At 42.3% G+C, this 19,969-nt stretch overlaps 1 protein-coding gene across 2 annotated transcripts in view; it reads right to left on the bottom strand.

The window, feature by feature from the left end:
• MYO5A (myosin VA) overlaps positions 1-19,969 on the bottom strand; it is a 183,972-nt gene that overhangs the window by 144,074 nt on the left and 19,929 nt on the right. The window lies entirely within an intron of this gene.

Below are 19,969 nucleotides of genomic sequence, written 5' to 3'. Positions count from 1 at the left end.
TATGCTTGATAACAAAATTTTAAGATCTGAGGCAGAGTCCAGAATTTACCATATCGCCTACACAGATCACACATCAGGTCTAATACCAGAACTTTCCATGGTGTTTGGCCAGCAGGACTGAAACGTCGAAGTGCAGCTTTCAAAGTACGTTGAAAAATTTGGAGTAAGTTTACCGGTTATGGTCAGTAATGCTAATTCGTTCCAGAAATATGAAGTTATGAAACTTTTTATCAAGCTGGAACTAGATGGCAACTTTGGCTACGACACAGGCTCAGCTGCCAAAGATCGCAGTGTGCTGCTGTTACATGGCAGCAAAATGAAGGTGTATGGGGTTTCATTGCGACCTCTAGAGTACTGCGACCGCAACAAGCAAGTCTTACAAAGTCGGAATCAGTTGAATCTTTTGTGACTTGCTTGTTCCAGTTCCATTACCCAAGGTGTCAAAATGCCACCCCATTCATCTGCAATGTTGTAATGGCAAAGAGCAATGTTTGGCTGTGCAAAAGTCGCCGTCTAACCACAGGCTTTGGACTATCTCTAAAATACGTTTCAGTGATGGAGTAATTTGTAGAAAACCAATGTGTGCATTTCATTTAGCCTTCCTCCTTGTGCACATATGAAGGTAAAAATCTGATTAAAGTCTGTACATAGCAGGGCTCACATGTAAAATGATGGTTCTCAAAGACTGTGAATACACTTATGCAATTTGCATTTCATTATTCTGATATCTTTAATATGTTCCGCCATTTTTCAGGTGACATGTATAAAATAGTTTTGAACATTTGAAAGTTGATTAAAATGGAAAAACACATACAACTAGAATAGGGTATTAATGCCAGATGCTCCGTTTTCAATAAAAATAATCAAAAACTCAGTATAACGTATCCCAGTGGCAGCTTTCTGCCGCAGGTGCAGTCTCTGCAGCACTGCAGCCAATCACTGAGCTTAGCACAAACTACATGTTTGCTTATAACTAACTCAGCATATGGCATATAGTGTTCTGAAAAAGGAAAAACCCCTTTAAGTCCAATATATCCTGGCTGAGATTGCTATTAATGCAATCTATGGCACAAATAAATTGCGCCCAACCCTCACAAAATATGTACCTATTCATGGTTTTCTTGGGTCAGATAATTGGTTACTCAACAAGGACGATCTTGATAAGCAGATATGTTTGACAGCTTTATGCACCCTTGGCATTCTCTCAGAGTAAAAGGGGGCACTTTTTCTTTTTTTCATGTTTTCCGATTTGTTTCTCACATGTTTTTCTACCCCTTGTTTCCATGTGTACCTTGTGGTTTTGCTGCCTACAGTCTGAATCAACAATGTGCACATTCCAATAAGAACAAGGAAAAGCATTGCATGATCAGGTGTGTTCAAACATTTGACCGGTACTGTTAGGGCTTGTTCACACACTGTACTCTTTCCGTGTTTTGTTTCTAATTAAAATGCAGTGCTTTAGCCATGAAAAAATAAGTAGTGCATTAGCCATGGAAATAACCACAGGAAGAGAGACAGATTTCAGAAATCTCATGCACACGCTGCTTATTTTTCCTTGAGGACTTGAACCATCAAAGCATTTTTTTCAAATGCAGCGCATCAATTCCTTCAGAGTTTTTGCAGCGTTTTTCACCCATTCATGAATCAAAGTCAAATACATACACAAAAAAAACACGTATTCTACAGTTTTTCCTACCAATACTCTGATTTTGGCTGCAGAAAAGCTGCTGCAAAAACTCAAAGTGAGCACATAGCCATAGAAATACTATGCACTGCTAATAAAGGTCTCAGAGTAATAATAGTTTATTATTGTATGAGTGTTTCCATATTCTTCATGACAGTCTACTTTAAAAGTAATCATCGTTCTAATTTTTATTTCATAAATCATTAGTATTTGTGAAAATAAGGAAATTTGTAATATATCTCAGAGAAATCGGCTTCTTTCTCCTACAAGCCTGATCATTGATTCTCAAAATTCTCAATTCCTGGGAAAAATCTATATAGATTGAGTGAAGACAGAACCTCATCAGTAGCAGCTGTCATCTATTATGTAGATGGGATGATGTAAGAAGGGAGGAGCTAGGCATTTAGCTCCTCCCTCTCTTCCTTGCCATAGAATTTTATCAGCACCAACTGTCAACTCCTATCGCAGTAATGTAAAAATCTGTCTTCGCCGAATACAGATTCTACCCGTGAATTGATTATTCTCAAAATTATCAATCCAGGAGGAGAAGGAAGCGGATTTCTTTGATAAGATACAATGCAGAGTTTATTTTCATGTGTATGATTGATTTATGAAATATTAAAGCGACAGTTACTCTTCAAATGTATGTTATATCATATGATAAACAATGGCCGCATAGCTTTAATATTTTGCAGCCAAAATGTCTTGAGATCGGCTAAGAAAGTCATCAACAGGAATTTTTACCATTGCTCACATCAGAGCCCAACATGTGTCATTCACATAAACGTAATAGAACTAGGCATAAAACAGGCCACAAAATTGTTTGGCCAACTACTAGCGCACTACTTTGGCATACAGTACAGATTTTTCTGTATTTTCATGACTTTGAAAATTGTACATTCACACTGAAGGCATCAAAACTATGAATTAACACATGTGGAATTATATACTGAACAAAAAAGTGTGAAACAACTGAAAATATATGTCTTATATTCTAGGTTCTTCAAAGTAGCCACCTTTTGCTTTGATGACTGCTTTGCACACTATTGGCATTCTCTTGATGAGCTTCAAGAGGTAGTCACCGGAAATGGTTTTCACTTCACAGGTGTGCCCTGTCAGGTTTAATAAGTGGGATCTTTTGCCTTATAAATGGGGTTGGGACCATCAGTTGTGTTGTGCAGAAGTCAGTTGGATACAGAGCTGATAGTCCTACTGAATAGACTGTTAGAATTTGTATTATGGCAAGAAAAAAGCAGCTAAGTAAAGAAAAAAGAGTGGCCATCATTACTTTAAGAAATGAAGGTCAGTCAGTCCAAAAAATTGGGCAAACTTTGAAAGTGTCCCCAAGTGCAGTTGCAAAAACCATCAAGCGCTACAAAGAAACTGGCTCACATGAAGACCGCCCCAGGAAAGGAAGACCAAGAGTCACCTCTGCTTCTGAGGATAAGTTTATCCGAGTCACCAGCCTCAGAAATCGCAGGTTAACAGCAGCTCAGATTAGAGACCAGGTCAATGCCACACAGAGTTCTAGCAGCAGACACATCTCTACAACAACTGTTAAGAGGAGACTTTGTGCAGCAGGCCTTCATGGTAAAATAGCTGCTAGGAAACCACTGCTAAGGACAGGCAACAAGCAGAAGAGACTTGTTTGGGCTAAAGAACACAAAGAATGGACATAAGACCAGTGGAAATCTGTGTTTTGGTCTCATGAGTCCAAATTTGAGATCTTTGGGTCCAACCACTGTGTCTTTGTGCGACGCATAAAAGGTGAAAGGATGGACTCTACATGCCTGGTTCCCAGCGTGAAGCATGGAGGAAGAGGAGGAGGAGGTGTGATGGTGTGGGGGTGTTTTGCTGGTGACCCTGTTGGGGATTTATTCAAAATTGAAGGCATACTGAACCAGAAAGGCTACCACAGCATCTTGCAGCGGCATGCTATTCCATCCGGTTTGCGTTTAGTTGGACCATCATTTATTTTTCAACAGGACAATGACCTCAAACACACCTCCAGGCTGTGTAAGGGCTATTTGACCAAGAAGGAGAGTGATGGGGTGCTACGCCAGATGACCTGGCCTCCACAGTCACCAGACCTGAACCCAATCGAGATGGTTTGGGGTGAGCTGGACCGCAGAGTGAAGGCAAAAGGGCCAACAAGTGCTAAGCATCTCTGGGAACTCCTTCAAGATTGTTGGAAGACCATTTCCGGTGACTACCTCTTGAAGCTCATCAAGAGAATGCCAAGAGTGTGCAAAGCAGTCATCAAAGCAAAAGGTGGCTACTTTGAAGAACCTAGAATATAAGATATATTTTCAGTTGTTTCACACTTTTTTGTTAAGTATATAATTCCACATGTGTAATTCATAGTTTTGATGCCTTCAGTGTGAATGTACAGTTTTCATAGTCATGAAAATACAGAAAAATCTTTAAATGAGAAGGCGTGTCCAAACTTTTGGTCTGTACTGTATATGTGAGAACAAACGATCAAGCATTTTAAAATCTAAGTGTTAACATAAAAAAGCCTCACATACTTACCTACAGATGAGACATCCACCTATCTCCTTGCTTCCTCTTCTGGCAAGGGTGTTAGGTGACCACCACAGCCAATCAGCAGCCACTGATTAGCTGCAGCGCTCACATTCCATAGAATCCAGGATTAAAACAGCTAGTGTCTTCTGGCTCAGACAGAGAGAACGGACGAGGCCTTCAACTTTTTTATGATGTTAGACTAAAATAAGATGGGAAGTTTATATCAACTGTAGACAATTTGATTTCTTGGGGATATATATGGGTATATTCACAAATTAAGTAGGGGCAGCCCTGGCCTACAAGTGCTAGTGAAACAGTCCAAAAGTTGATTACTTAGATTTAATTTCAGGCTTCTCTTCTGAGCTAAATATACCAATATTCCATTAAACATAATTAGGATCATCAACATGTAACATAACTTTATTTGAAAGAGATTGACAGATCATGAACTGAAGAGGAAAAAATGCTGAAAATCGAAAGCAACACAAGGAGAATATTCATAAGAAAAAAAAAATCAGAAAAGAAAAACTAAAACAGAAGTAGAAGCGTTATAAGGGGTTTCCACTACTCGGACAACCCCTTCTGAATCAGCTTCCCCCAAGTAAAATAAGAACACTTATACTCACCTCCCTTGCCAGCGCCATTCTAGTGGTGTAGTCACCGACTCTCCCAGAGGATTACGTGATATTGTTATGTCACGCGATCCTTGAGGCCAATCAGCGCTGGCTTTACTCTCCGTTTCTACGGATGTAATTGACATGCAGAGGAATAAAAATCTGTGGCTGCTCTCTCATTTCCTCTGGATGTCTTGATTTGATTGAAGGCGGGGAGAGTGAAGCCAGTGCTTACTGGCTGCAGGGATCACGTGACATAATGTCATGCAATCCCCAGTAGAGCCTGTGCTGACATCGTTGGACAGCACCGGCATTGGAGGAGAGTATATGTGTTCTTATTTTAATGGAGGGAAACATGGGGATTCAGAAGGGGTTGCCCAAGTAGTGGACAACCCCCTTTAATAATAAAGTTGTAAATGTCAGTATTAGATATGCTTATCAAGCTTCATTTTTTTTACATTCAGTTCAGTAGCTACATTACAAATCATGACAAGAAGGCAGACAGCCGCGAGCCACAAATCATTGGCTTGTAAGTGACATGTTGAGGACCAGACCCGTGCTGTAGATAATAATCTCTTTTTTTTTTTTTTTTTAATAATAATAATAATCTTTATTGTTATATAGCGCTAACATATTCCGCAGCGCTTTACATACATTATCGTTGCTGTCCCCATCGGGGCTCACAATCTAGATTCCCTATCAGTATGTCTTTAAGGTGTGGGAGGAAACCGGAGAACCCGGAGGAAACCCACGCAAATAAGGGGAGAACATACAAACTCCTTGCAGATGTTGTCCTTGGTGGGATTTGAACCCAGGACCCCAGTGCTGCAAGGCTGCAGTGCTAACCACTGCGCCACCGTGCCGCCCCACGTGCTGTAGATTATATACTGTAACAATATTTACTGACCTAATAAAACTACCATCTAATGGATATGTAAAATGTCTCAATCAAAGCCGACCAATGATGTCAAATAAGTACAACAATGAGTGATACAAGTCTGATCAGTGGCGAAACAACAAAGGTCCTGTTCCGTTTTACAAACACACAGAGCCAGCCCTTAGCTATTTCCATATCTCCCAATTCTCCATTTTTAACTCAAAACATGTTGATGCCTAGGTCTCACTACTGGTCATATTCCATGTAAAAGGTCTTAACAATTACCTCTATTTTGCCTTTTGAAAAAATTTTAAATTAAAAAACATGAAGGGCCCGATTCATCAAGACTGTTTTCTCATGCTGGTCTTCATGAAGAAATGAGCTGGAATGAAATGCTCCTGATTCATGAAGAGGTGGACACCTCTGCATGAATCAGGAGCGCCAAAAGAGTGGCATACACCTCTGAGTGTCCCTCCAAGAAATCCTGCTTCAGTCCCTGCAGGAGTAAGATTTGTGGCATAGCGAATGAACTCAGCCGCTCCTCATAAATTTGTCATGCAGTGATCGCTACTCCCCCATCCAGTTTCCAGCTCTGCCCACTTTGTCGAAAATGACGTGAAAATGCCAAAAGTCATAATTTTAGAGCAACCTACAGCTGTGCCAAAATAATGCAACCTGTGCATTCAATAAAATGCATTTTTCAGGGCCATATAGCTACTTCGTACATGATTAGAAATTACTGGACTTTAGTGATGAGCGAGCATGCTAGCCACTGCTCGGTACTCGCCGAGTACTTTCGAGATGCTCGGGTGGGAGCTCGGATCCCCGTCCTGCATGTCTGGCGCTATTTAGAGCACCAATCATGCAGGGATTGTCTGCCACTCACTGTAATGTCACAGCCATGGTGGTTGTGGCATTACAGTGATTGCCCAAATCAACGGGAACAGTGCTCACAGTGAAACATGAAAAGCCGGCACTGTACTTCTTATATATGTGACTGACGTGTTTCTATCTATCTAATCTATGTGTGATGCTCTATTCTTTCTGTTCTAAATTGTCGGGTACCGATGTTTGCCGCTGATGAATTGCCGGCCAGCTTTTTTTTTTAAAGAGACGGGTGCATGAAAATAAGAGGGCACTAGTGTTTTCCAAGTGCCCTGCTATGTTTTTCATGCACCCTCCTATATACCCTGCCTGCCTGTCTGCCTATATATTCTGCCTGCCTGACGTTTAATTGGGCACTGTTCCCATTGATTTGGGCAATTTTTGACCTTCTGCAGACCGCCAGGGGGGGACCGCCAGAAAAATGCTTAAGTTTCCCATAGACTTACATTGGGCTCATTGCTCGGGTCGAGCACCCGAGTATTCCAATGTGCTCGACCCGAGCTTCGAGCGCCCGAGCATTTTAGTGCTCGCTCATCACTACTGGCCTTATTAGAGAGTATCTTCCTCCTCAATCTCATACACTTCTATGAAACCCAATATTATACAGAGAAAGCCTGGGGTCAAAAAAGGCCACACACTGGTTATTCGCTGGTTGTCCGCCATGCAGAACGCCAGTGTGAGCCAACAATAATCCTTTAGTGTGCCGAGGCTATTTCTAGAAGACTATACACAGTGTAGAATGAAGACCATCGTGTTTACTCTTCAGACGGATGGTCAAAGCTGGATATCAGAGGAAGCATGTCCATATACTTCATTAGGAAGCTCTCAGCAAATGTGCTTGGACTCTACACAACCTCTCAGGTTTCACAGCCATTATGCTACAAGGAAGAGATTCATTGATTCGATGATCGATTTTAATTAATCAAATATGAAACATTTCATAAATACACTTCATTGCGACTAGATCAGGCATCAGGAAACCCACAAAGCTCATTCAGGTGTCCATGTTTCACGTCCAGGTACTATCTATTGCTTTTCACTCCTTTAAGTTGCAGATGTTGTCCTTGGTGGGATTTGAACCCAGGACCCCAGCGATGTAAGTGCTAACCACTGAGCCACCGTGCTGCTCATGTTTAAAATAAAGTATCAAAAAATACAGAAGCCAAGAACTGGCCTACATGTATTATTAATGGCCAACAAGTATTAAAAAAAAACACGCCAAATAAGAAAAAAATTGCTTTAGTAATGGAATTGTATATCTAAATAAAAAACAATGATAGATATTGGTATAGGTTGATAACACTTTAGCGAGGATCCAAAAAATGCAAGTACCAGAAAGTAATAGAAACCTCATCCAGACGCATTAAAAAGGCATAGCACATTTCTGATTATAATAACACCTTGAGAAATTATACTAACATCAAAAGCAAAGTAATATCCTAATGATGTGAGGCCAGTCCACCCTAAGCACAACCATACGGAGAAAACGGAGACAATCTTCCACTGAAGACAACAGCCCTCAACCACCATAGCAGAACAAAGCCACATCTGCTGCTCTCTCTGGGATTCAGCACAGTTCTTCTCCTCTTCTCAGTGACGTCACAGCTCTGCAGACTCCCCAGGTCACATTGCCATCTGCATTACCCAGAAGTGGCTTTGACAAATTTAAGTCTATGGAGCATCAGGAGGAGGCTACATAGGCTTACATTTTAAAAGAGACTTCCGGGTCACACACAGAACATGGAGTGAGCTGGATAGTCTTAAGTGTGGTGACGTTACTGAGAAGAGGAGAAGGGGGGCGCTGGACATCGGAGAAAGCAGAGGTAGGGGAGTATATTAATACCCTCAACTACATTACATGTATATTATATATGGGAGAGCTTCTTTAATTTTGTTTACAATAAAAGTCACTGGTGTCTGAACAAGACCTAAAACTGCAGGGTGAAAATTCTTGAAAGTAACGATCTCGGTAATTTTGACCATTCACAATTAAGCATTGACTGAAGCCGGCACTTCTGTTGTAACCTACGCAGTCTTATGGAATAAATATCAAGTATCAGCAGGTGCACAATAAAGACAGCATAAAAACACATACATAAAAGGACTTTGTGTATGTAGAACATGTAAAACCCTTTGTTCTTAACAGTCTGTCCTTCTATTTTCCAATATAGAAAACTACAGAAACCTCCTTAGTCATGAAAAAAATTATCTACTGTAAAACATGAAATAGGAGGACAAGTTAGAGGGGGAAGCAGGGAAGATATGGCTGAAAAATCTCTGAAGACTTATGTGGTGAGTGAAAATAGGTGGAAGGAGGCATCGGATAGGCCCCACACCCAAAAGGACCCACTCACTCAGACAGCATGGGTAGGCAAAATGTACATTTTCAGGAACCAGTACAGAGAAAGAAAACAAAAAAAATCTATGGAGTTAGAAATATTTGTACGAGAAACATACATCTAAAGAGGTCGAAAGAAAAATTTATCTAATTTTTCCTAAAAAAAAAAAACAAAATCCCTTTTGAGAGGTCCGGTGACAAGAGACTTATACTATCCCATTATACAGACAAAAATTGGCAAAAGCAACAGATAGATACGGCTGATAACGAGCCTTTATATCAGCATTTCTCGACTAGTTCTCAAGTACCCCCAACAGGTCATTATTAGGGGACATCTTATGGTGAGAACTGTGGCGTACACTGGCCAATAATTACATCCACAGTGCGGTGCACAACGGTAAATTACCACAAACTGGCAACATGTCTGCTGGTGGGCAGTGGTTTATTCCCTGGTTTACACAGGCCAGTCCGGCCTCAGATGCGCACTGCATGACTTATAGATTAGTACAGGGGGGAGGAGGCTGCCATTGATTTCGGCAGCACATGGCCTGAGTATAGAGGACAAGGAGCTGCCGAGAATGATGATCTTTTGTGCAACCCAAAAGATCATTTCACCTGATAAATGAGCGTTTTACTAGTTCACCTGGTGACCGGCAACATGTACTCAAGGCAAGATTATGATGAAACGAGCATTCCCACGAGCACTTATTCACGATAAATGTGCAATGTAAATGGACTTTTAAGACATGTTGTAAACAAGACCTCCTGGGCAACATCAGGACTAGGAGTTGACCATTTCTGGTGAAAGTGAAGAAGGATCCAGTCTAATCTCGAAAAAGAGTTACTATATTTTTACACAATATAATACACTTAGAAGAACTCCAAGTTTTATAACGGTCTTATGATGGCACCAAAGTCCAGCTCTATAAGCCCCTACCAACAGGAAAAAATATCATGCCAGGACAAGGAATTTTTCATAATTCGACTAGATGTCTATTTTAGAGTGAAAATCCATATAGGATGATCTGTGGAAGAGAATTCCACCAGCTTAAAGGGGTTGTCCACTACTCCAGAAACCCCATTCTCAATTGATCTATGCTAACCTCCATTGCCGATTCAGTGATCACAGCATGGGTCCCTCGGGTTTCGCGTGATGCTGTTATGGCACAAGAAACCCAATGCTGTGTGCCGAATCGGCGCTGGGGGAGAGCATAGGCTTTTGTTCCTTTTTAATTGCTATATTCCTCCTCATGAAGTATTTAACAGAGTGGTGGACAACCCCTTTAAAGAGGACCTGTCAGAACGATTTTGGACTCTTAGCTGAAGACATGGCTGTAACGGCGCTTTGAAGCTGATTAAAAGAATACCTTTTTTCGAAGAAATCAGCTTAGCAGGCAGTGCCAGCCCAAAATTTTAGCCAGAGGAGGCAGATCACTCAAGAAGCAAGAACCTGTCAGTCATACACCAGAGGAAGGCGGGGGCAGATTATACTAAGACTGGCAGGAGATGACAAGTACAACAACCAGCCCCGATGAGCTTGAGTCTCATTAGCATAAAACTTCCATGACTGATTACATAAGAACGACAAAACTGATTTCTTCAAAGAAAGATAACATTTTAATCAGCTTCAAACCCCCATTACAGCCATGTCTTTAGTTAAGAGTCCAAAATCCTGCCGACAGGTCGTCTTTAAAAAGGTAGAATAATATAGTATATGTAAATGTACGTGGCACAAGCAAATGAACATTTTTATTTCTACATGGATTCATACATTTTCTAAACTCATTATTGCTACACTATAAATTAGTGTATTGCATTGGGCATTTTTGTTATTTTTAGGGTATGTACATGGATTTTCTGTCAGGAAACTCTGCCACAATAATAAACAACTGGTGTCTGATGCAGTTTTTCCGCATTGTTTGTGTGCATGAGATTTTTGCTGATTATAAATGACTCATGGGTCAAATTTGGAGATTTCCTCCCTGCAAGCAGAAATGCCTCAAGAATTAACATGTTACTGAAAAAAACACCACCATGTGCACTGCAAGGCTCCACTGAGATCATTAAGAAGAGTATTTTAATGCTTTTTAGGGTCTGTGCCCACAATGCGTTTTTCAAGCGTTTTTGCTGCGGAATTTGCGCAGCGTAAACGCTTGTAAAACGCTTGGTAATCCGTCCCCCATGGTCCCCAATGACAATCCGCACCTTCAATGCCCATGCTGCGGAATTTTCCGCAGCGTTTTTAATGTGCGGAAAAATCCGCAGCATGTCCATTATTTGTGCGTTTACGGCTTATGTGCCCACGATGCAGAAATGAAGCGGAAAGTTTCCGCTTCATTTCTGCATGTATTTGCCCGGAAAAAACGCATGCGGAATTTGACACATTTTTTGCACTTTTTTGACATGCGGATTTGCCTTGCGTTTTTTAATGCATTGAGAAGGCAATTCCGCATGTCAAAAACGCGCGAAAAACGCGTGTCAAATTCCGCACACGTTTTTCCGGGCAAGGACATGCAGAAATGAAGCGGAAATTTTCCGCTTCATTTCTGCATCGTGGGCACATAGCCTTAAAGTGGAATTTTGAAACAGAATCTGCTCCCAAATCCTTGCAAAAACAAAAAAATTCTCATGTTAACAAAACCTTATAAAAATGTGTACTTGACTTAGTCTTAGGCCACGGCCCCACTATCAGTATTTGGTCAGTATTTTTCTCAGGAGTGGGAGCCAAAACCAAGTGAGGAACAATCAGAGAAAAGGTATAATAGAAACAAGTCATCAATTCTGCATTTATCACCCACTCCTGGTTTTGTCTCTCACTACTGAGAAAAAATACTGACCGAATACTGACCAAATACTGATAGTGGGGCCATGGCCTTAACTGAACTATTGACAATTTATTTTACGATGCTTGTTTAAATAGCGTTCACTAACAAATGCTTTAAGTCCTTGACTCTGAAGTCCATGCTGGTGGTGCTCGACTGAATGAACCTTCCCTCAGATACCTCAAGGCATATGTATCAAACTCTGGCCTGCACGGTGATTACATTTGGCCTGCGGCACAAGATTCTGCAGGGAGGACTGTGTGGGGCCCATTATTCTGCAGGGAGGACTGTGTGGGGCCCATTATTCTGCAGGGTGGACTGTGTGGGGCCCATTATTCTGCAGGGAGGACTGTGTGGGGCCCATTATTCTGCAGGGAGGACTGTGTGGGGCCCATTATTCTGCAGGGAGGACTGTGTGGGGCCCATTATTCTGCAGGGAGGACTGTGTGGGGCCCATTATTCTGCAGGGAGGACTGTGTGGGGCCCATTATTCTGCAGGGAGGACTGTGTGGGGCCCATTATACTGCAGGGAGGACTGTGTGGGGCCCATTATACTGCAGGGAGGACTGTGTGGGGCCCATTATTCTGCAGGGAGGACTGTGTGGGGCCCATTATTCTGCAGGGAGGACTGTGTGGGGCCCATTATACTGCAGGGAGGACTGTGTGGGGCCCATTATACTGCAGGGAGGACTGTGTGGGGCCCATTATACTGCAGGGAGGACTGTGTGGGGCCCATTATACCGCAGGGAGGACTGTGTGGGGCCCATTATACCGCAGGGAGGACTGTGTGGGGCCCATTATACTGCAGGGAGGACTGTGTGGGGCCCATTATACCGCAGGGAGGACTGTGTGGGGCCCATTATACCGCAGGGAGGACTGTGTGGGGCCCATTATACCGCAGGGAGGACTGTGTGGGGCCCATTATACCGCAGGGAGGACTGTGTGGGGCCCATTATACCGCAGGGAGGACTGTGTGGGGCCCATTATACCGCAGGGAGGACTGTGTGGGGCCCATTATACCGCAGGGAGGACTGTGTGGGGCCCATTATACCGCAGGGAGGACTGTGTGGGGCCCATTATACTGCAGGGAGGACTGTGTGGGGCCCATTATACTGCAGGGAGGACTGTGTGGGGCCCATTATACTGCAGGGAGGACTGTGTGGGGCCCATTATACTGCAGGGAGGACTGTGTGGGGCCCATTATACTGCAGGGAGGACTGTGTGGGGCCCATTATACTGCAGGGAGGACTGTGTGGGGCCCATTATACTGCAGGGAGGACTGTGTGGGGCCCATTATTCTGCAGGGAGGACTGTGTGGGGCCCATTATTCTGCAGGGAGGACTGTGTGGGGCCCATTATTCTGCAGGGAGGACTGTGTGGGGCCCATTATTCTGCAGGGAGGACTGTGTGGGGCCCATTATTCTGCAGGGAGGACTGTGTGGGGCCCATTATTCTGCAGGGAGGACTGTGTGGGGCCCATTATTCTGCAGGGAGGACTGTGTGGGGCCCATTATTCTGCAGGGAGGACTGTGTGGGGCCCATTATTCTGCAAGGAGGACTATGTGGGACCCATTATTCTGCAAGGAGGACTATGTGGGGCCCTTTATACTGTATGGAGGACTATGTGGGGCCCTTTATACTGTATGGAGGACTATGTGGGACCCTTTATACTGTATGGAGGACTATGTGGGACCCTTTATACTGTATACTGGTTGGCCCACGACTGTCCACGTTTTTCATTTTGGCCCTCTGTGTCTTTGAGTTTGACATCCCTGCTCTAAGGGAAGGTTCGGACATATGCCAATGTGTGCCATCCATTGTGAAATACATGTGCCGTGCAGTAATCAGATGGGGCATTCCTCTGTCTCATAGAAAAGCATTTGATGAAAATGTTTCACTGTTGTATACGTAAAGCTCAAAACACAATGTGATCAGTCTAAAACAAATGCATGTCCTTCAGGAATAATGTCCCTTGACAATACTCGACTCTGCATTTCTAATTGCTCTAACTGAAATGTTGCCTGACGTTTCATATGCTATTTTTGTAACATTTGCAGGTTGTGCTTTATATTCACGCTGCTCCTTATGTAAAAGCTTAATAAACTAGAGCGTTTATTTCCCATCTTATTTACACAGTGAAAGACACAAATATAGCTCTCAGCTTTATTATTCCATTAGACGGCCCATAATAATTCCTCCAAGCGTTAACCTAACACCAGAGCCTTTATGTTTAGGTCACACACTAAACGGACATGAAAATGTTGAAAGGGTCTCAACTATGGAAAATTGAATCTGGCTAACCTCATTAGGTGCACCCTCACCCCAATTACTTAGAGGAGAGGTAAAGCATTAGGAATATTATTCTCCCTACTGACTTGAAAAGTGAGCCATAGTGCTTATGAACAGTAGCGTCAGAGCAATTTATGATATGGTCTCCTAAGGCTGCATACCTGCATCTTGGAATGAAATGTCCGAGTGCCATCTATTATTTTCTTGGACAGGACACGGATCCATAGAATTGAATAGATTTATTCACACAGCCGCGAGAATCACGGGCAGCACGGTGGCTCAGTGGCTAGCACTAGAGCCTTGCAGCGCTGGGCTCCTGGGCTCAAATCCTACCAAGGACAACATTTGCAAGGAGTTTGTATGTTCTCCCCATATTTGCATGGGGTTCCTCCCATACTGATAGGAAATCTAGATTGTGAGCCCCAATGGGGACAGTGATGATGTATGTATAGTGCTGTGGAATTAATGGCGCTATATATGTGAGTAAAATAAATAAAGAAAGAAATCACGGGTCCAAGTGTGAGATCCGTGAGACTCAGAGCAGGTCCTATTTATATCCAAAATAGAAAAAAACAGAAAAGAAAAAAAAAAAATGGATTCAACTAGGATGACACCTGAGTGGGTCAGATTCTCTCAGCTGGCAACACTCAAACAAATGTGTGAACGTAGCCCAACGCCTCTTTTAGATGTCCGTTTTTCATATACATGTTCTAGCCATGTTTTTCAGGGATAGAGCACATATCCAGAATAGTTTATGATGCTGTTCAGATGTCCAGATTTTTTACAAGCCATATCACAGATCAAAATCATCCATACAAGACTATGGGTTTGTGAAGAATCACAGACACAGAAATTTCATCAGTGTGTTGGCTATTTTTAACATTGCAATGGGAAGGAGAAGCTTTGCAATATTTAATTTTTTTTTGCATATGAGAAAATCACTGATTGTAAAATCAGACACACAAACAAATACTGATGAAAATCAAACTGTTTTTTTCACATATGAAAAAATAGATGTCTGAAAAGCCTTAACACAAGATTTCCAGAATTCAGTTACAAGTATGAATCACTGAAGAATACGATGAAGACATAAGAAAATAATGGCAATATTTATTTTACACTAGGATTTTATTAAATCACTGTTGCCAACACTCTGAGGATTTGTATGACCCGAGCTCCTATGCCTTTCACAACTTGATATAATTTCCACTTTCCCTCTGAAGACACAGATTTCTTTAGGCCACGGCCCCACTAACAGTATTCGGTCAGTATTTTTTCTCAGGAGTGGGAGCCAAAACCAGGAGTGGGCGATAAATGCAGAATTGGTGACTTGTTTCTATTATACCTTTTCTCTGATTGTTCCTCACCTGGTTTTGGCTCCTACTCCTGAGAAAAAATACTGACCGAATACTGACCAAATACTGATAGTGGGGCCGTGGACTTCGACTCTAACTTGGCTTCTACATAGAATGATTCAGGTCTCTAAGGTGGAATTCACACATTCGTATTGTGCGGTTTATGCTCAACAGGTATGATCAATTTCAGCACATTAAGGATCATCGATCAGCTATATACAAATCAATCCGCACTTATTTACCAGTACAACTGTTAATGCAATGTTTTTGTCCCCATGCACCCTCATGTCAGCAGAATCTGCCCTCTGTACATGAGTCGATATGCTGTGGAAAATTAGGATTTTTTATACTGGCATAAACAACAATAAATAAGCATCATGATTACATGGGCCATTAAAGGCCAAGAGAAGGGGTGAGATTCAGCCCGTTCCCATCGGTTCAGGGGGACATTATTACAGGAAGGGGCCCAGGACAGGGGACATTATTACAGGAAGGGGACCAGGACAGGGGGGAGTAATTATTACACAAAGGGGACCAGGACGGGGGGGCATTGTTACAGAAAGAAGACTAGCACGGGGAACATAAATACAGGAAAGGTGACAATTACTGTATGGGGACAAGAGTGAGTAACAGATTATTGCTTTATGGTGGCAAGTGGAGGACATAATTACAGTAGTGGCCAAGTATGGGACTGCTGTAATATATTTTAGTTTTGTGGATATTGGTTTCCATGGGGGGCACAAAGAGGAGGTACTGTTACTGTGCTGGGCAGCACGATGTCACTTTTTTCCTTCATCTGGCTCAGTATAGAAGTCTGGGGGGAAAAAAGTGGGGAATGTGATCTAAAAGAGATCAGCTATTGATAACTGACTTATTTTCAGCAGAAACGAGTCTTGGCTGGAAGAAGTGATAGTGGTCTGCGCCGGATGAAGAGGAAAAGTGAAGATAAATTACTTCAACTAGAGACCTCACTCATAAGCCACGATATTACCTGTACACTATATAGTATATACAGAGCTCCTGTGTATGTCACTTGTGATCACTGTATTACCTGTACACTAACACTATATACAGAGCTCCTATGTATAATGTCACTGGTGATCACGATATTACCTGCAAATTGCCTCTTCAGAGAAAAGGGGGACTTGAACTCTATAGTGCCACCTATTGGTAGCAGCAATCCTACAAGTCACAATCGACCCTTTAACGAGTCTTGCAATATGAGTTAGGATAGTAGCCAAATCACAATCTCAGTTTGCAGACACGGTGTTTCGGGCTGTTGGCCCTCGTCAATGCAAAGTATGAGAACGGATTAAGCTAGGTGAGAGGCTCTGGACTGAGGTCTAAGGGGTAACGCTTCTCCTTGTGGAGAGTGACATTCCGGTTCAGGCAGGTCAAGGTAAGGAGGCTTATTCGCCATGCAATGCTCCTCTGGAAAACTGAATATGCAAAATGCCTATATGCAGAGTTCCTGTGTATAATGGCACTGATGGCAATATTAGTATTGTGTTTTTTTTTATTAATGATCAGTATTCTGTTACTATGTGGTGGTAATATGTGATCTGGTGGTATTTATCCCTGGTATGTGGTTTTATTCGGTCACTATGTGAAGTTAGTATGTGGTCTGGTCATGGTGTGGTGGCATTTGTTCCTTGTGAGTGGTTTTATTCAGTTACTATGTGGTGGTAATATGTGGTCTGGTCACGGTGTGGTAGTATTTTTCACATATTTTTCGCCTATGACTGCTGAGGCCAGAGATTAGGTGCAGCAGACAGTTGAGGTGACAGATGGATTGGTGCTCGTCCTTTCCAACTTGAGTAGGTTCTTTTAGTACTAATTTTGAAAATTTGCAGAAAATCCTTTAATACCATTCACCAAAGTAAGTGACTGGAGCAACATGCACTGGACAGGAGGCAATGAGACTGTACATGAAGGTAGATGTAGGGTCAGAAGGGGAAAGTGCCTTTACCTTTAGCTCCAGTTACTTGTATTTTATGGTTGAGGAAAGTGTGCATGAAAATGGGTGTGGTTTAACAAAAATAGGGAACCTGTTAAAAATTTGAATCCCACCCCAGGGCAAGAGCACAAAGTGTAAACACTGGTATGCCATTGGTCCGTGTAAAAGGGCCTGAAGGGTGGACTTGTTAATACTGACCTCATAGGGAATCTTGTAGTTGGCAGCACGTTTACATTGGGTGATATACTGCTAACAATCAATCATTTTCATGCAAGTATTATCCGATCACCTGATTAATGAATGCTTTGACTATTATGTACGCATCTTATGAACGCTGAGCCCAATAACTGAGCTCAGCAACTCGTCCCACCTAGATTGGCAGGACTGCGGAGATCTGTGATTGGCTGCAGTGGTTATCAGCACTGTAGACGTTACAGTACTGCTACTGCCAATCAACAAAGACCCAAGTAGTGGCGGCGAGGATTTGGAGGACCTCTTATTTTATAAATCTGTGAGCCTATGAATTAATAAAATTTGAAACAGGAAAACCCCTTTAACCCTCATGGACTACAGTGGGGAGATGGTAAATATCCTTGCATTTTTAAGCTTCGTAGGTGTATCATTAGCATGTGTTTGGTTGCAAGCCAACCCCCATCAATAAACACAATGTATGGGAATGAGCAGCAGTACAGACATGTATGGATCAATGGCTTCTCCAAGGTCAAGAAAACTAAATTTCCAATAATTATTTCACAAATAAACGTGCACTCTGAGAACAACCACTGACACAGAATGCTGTATCACAACCATCTTTCTCGACGACAGGCTACAAATTCCATCTTTTAGACGGAAAGGTAGGTGAGTTACTGCTAGCAACAGTGCTGGGCCAAGCACACCTATACCAAGGGAACACATCTGACCTCTGGCCGGCAATAATATTCTAATACTAGTCCATGAAGAAGAGGAAAACCTAACCCGTGGTTTTAAATTTGCAAACAGACTCCACTGACATCCAACGTTCAGAGATTTTAACAAGCAGAGTGATGAAAACTAACGTGCACGGATGAAGTCACAGTAATTATCCTCCATTGTCTTATCAGCGCCTCTTACATCAGATGGAATAATTACATGTCTTATGGGGCAAATAACGCTCTGCACTATGCTGTGGACAGCTGCTAGGTAGCATGATGTAACGCATGACTACGACATTACTCACCAGCCTGATGTTTGCTGACTTAACCCAGGGTGCGTACTGCTCATCTCTGCACAGCCGCACTCTGCCCAGACAAGAAAGACGCCTGTACAATACAAACACGATCTGACCTAGATATCACACTCGCAGATCAGTGGCCATCAATCCAGGAAAGATCTACGTTGGTTTCATCAGCAACATGAATTAGGCCTTGTCCACAGGGAAAAGCTCCCGCTGTATGGAGGCTGTACAGATACATCCATCATCAATACATTTTAATGAATGTGCCATAAAACACTATTGGAAAGATCATGACGTATACACTTAATGCATGTCTGTGTCACCTGTAGGCTCCCATGCTAAAAGGTTTTGCATTTCCCATTACGCATATCCATACAGTTTTGCAATATACTCAATGGCCAAACTATATAAAGAAAAAAAAAAAGCATTCTTATGGCTTTTGTTTGTACATCGGGAGCTTTCATCACGCAGCCGTTCTTGTTTACTACTTGTTGCTTAGGAGACTGACCACCTCGGCTCTTTAGCTTGTAAGTAGTGCACTGAAACTGGCCAGGATTAGGAGGTAACCGCGTGCTCCAACAATCCTGGCCAACTTCAATACCGCTCTTACAAGCTCAATAGAAAGGAGCTTGCAAGCATTGCACATGTTCTGCTGTCTAGCAGCGGTGGTCGGTCTATAAGACAACGAACTATAAACAAAAGAAAAGTTATCACCTACAACCCCTGGCAAAAATTATGGAATCACCGGGCTCGGAGGATGTTCATTCAGTTGTTTAATGTTGTTGAAAAAAAAGGCGATCACAGACATGGCACAAAACTAAAGTAATTTCAAATGGCAACTTTAGAGCTTTAAGAAACACTAAAAGAAATCAAGATAAAAAATGTGGTACTCAGTAAGGGTAATTTTTTTCAGAACATGCAGAGGGAAAAAATTATGGAATCACTCAATTCTGAGAAAAAAATATGGAATCACCCTGTAAATTTTCATTTCCAAAACTAGCACCTGCATAAAATTAGACCTGCTCGTTAGTCTGCATCTAAAAAAGGAGTGATCACACCTTGGAGAGCTGTTGCACCAAGTGGACTGACATGAATCAGAGCTCCAACACGAGAGATGTCAATTGAAACAAAGGAGAGGATTATCAAACTCTTAAAAGGTAAATCATCACACAATGTTGCAAAAGATGTTGGTTGTTCACAGTCAGCTGTGTCTAAAATTTGGACCAAATACAAACAACATGGGAAGGTTGTTAAAGGCAAACATACTGGTAGACCAAGGAAGACATCAAAGCGTCAAGACCGGAAACTTAAAGCAATATGTCTCCAACACAGGAAATGCACAACAAAACAAATGAGGAACGGATGGGAGGAAAGTGGAGTCAATGCCTGTGACCGAACTGTAAGAAACC

Source organism: Phyllobates terribilis, unplaced genomic scaffold, assembly GCF_046119375.1.
Source record: "Phyllobates terribilis strain yellow unplaced genomic scaffold, ASM4611937v1 Scaffold_11__3_contigs__length_659146591, whole genome shotgun sequence".
Lineage (NCBI taxonomy): Eukaryota > Metazoa > Chordata > Amphibia > Anura > Dendrobatidae > Phyllobates > Phyllobates terribilis.
Note: the sequence above shows the minus strand (reverse complement) of the source record. Positions and strands in the feature narration are given on the sequence as shown.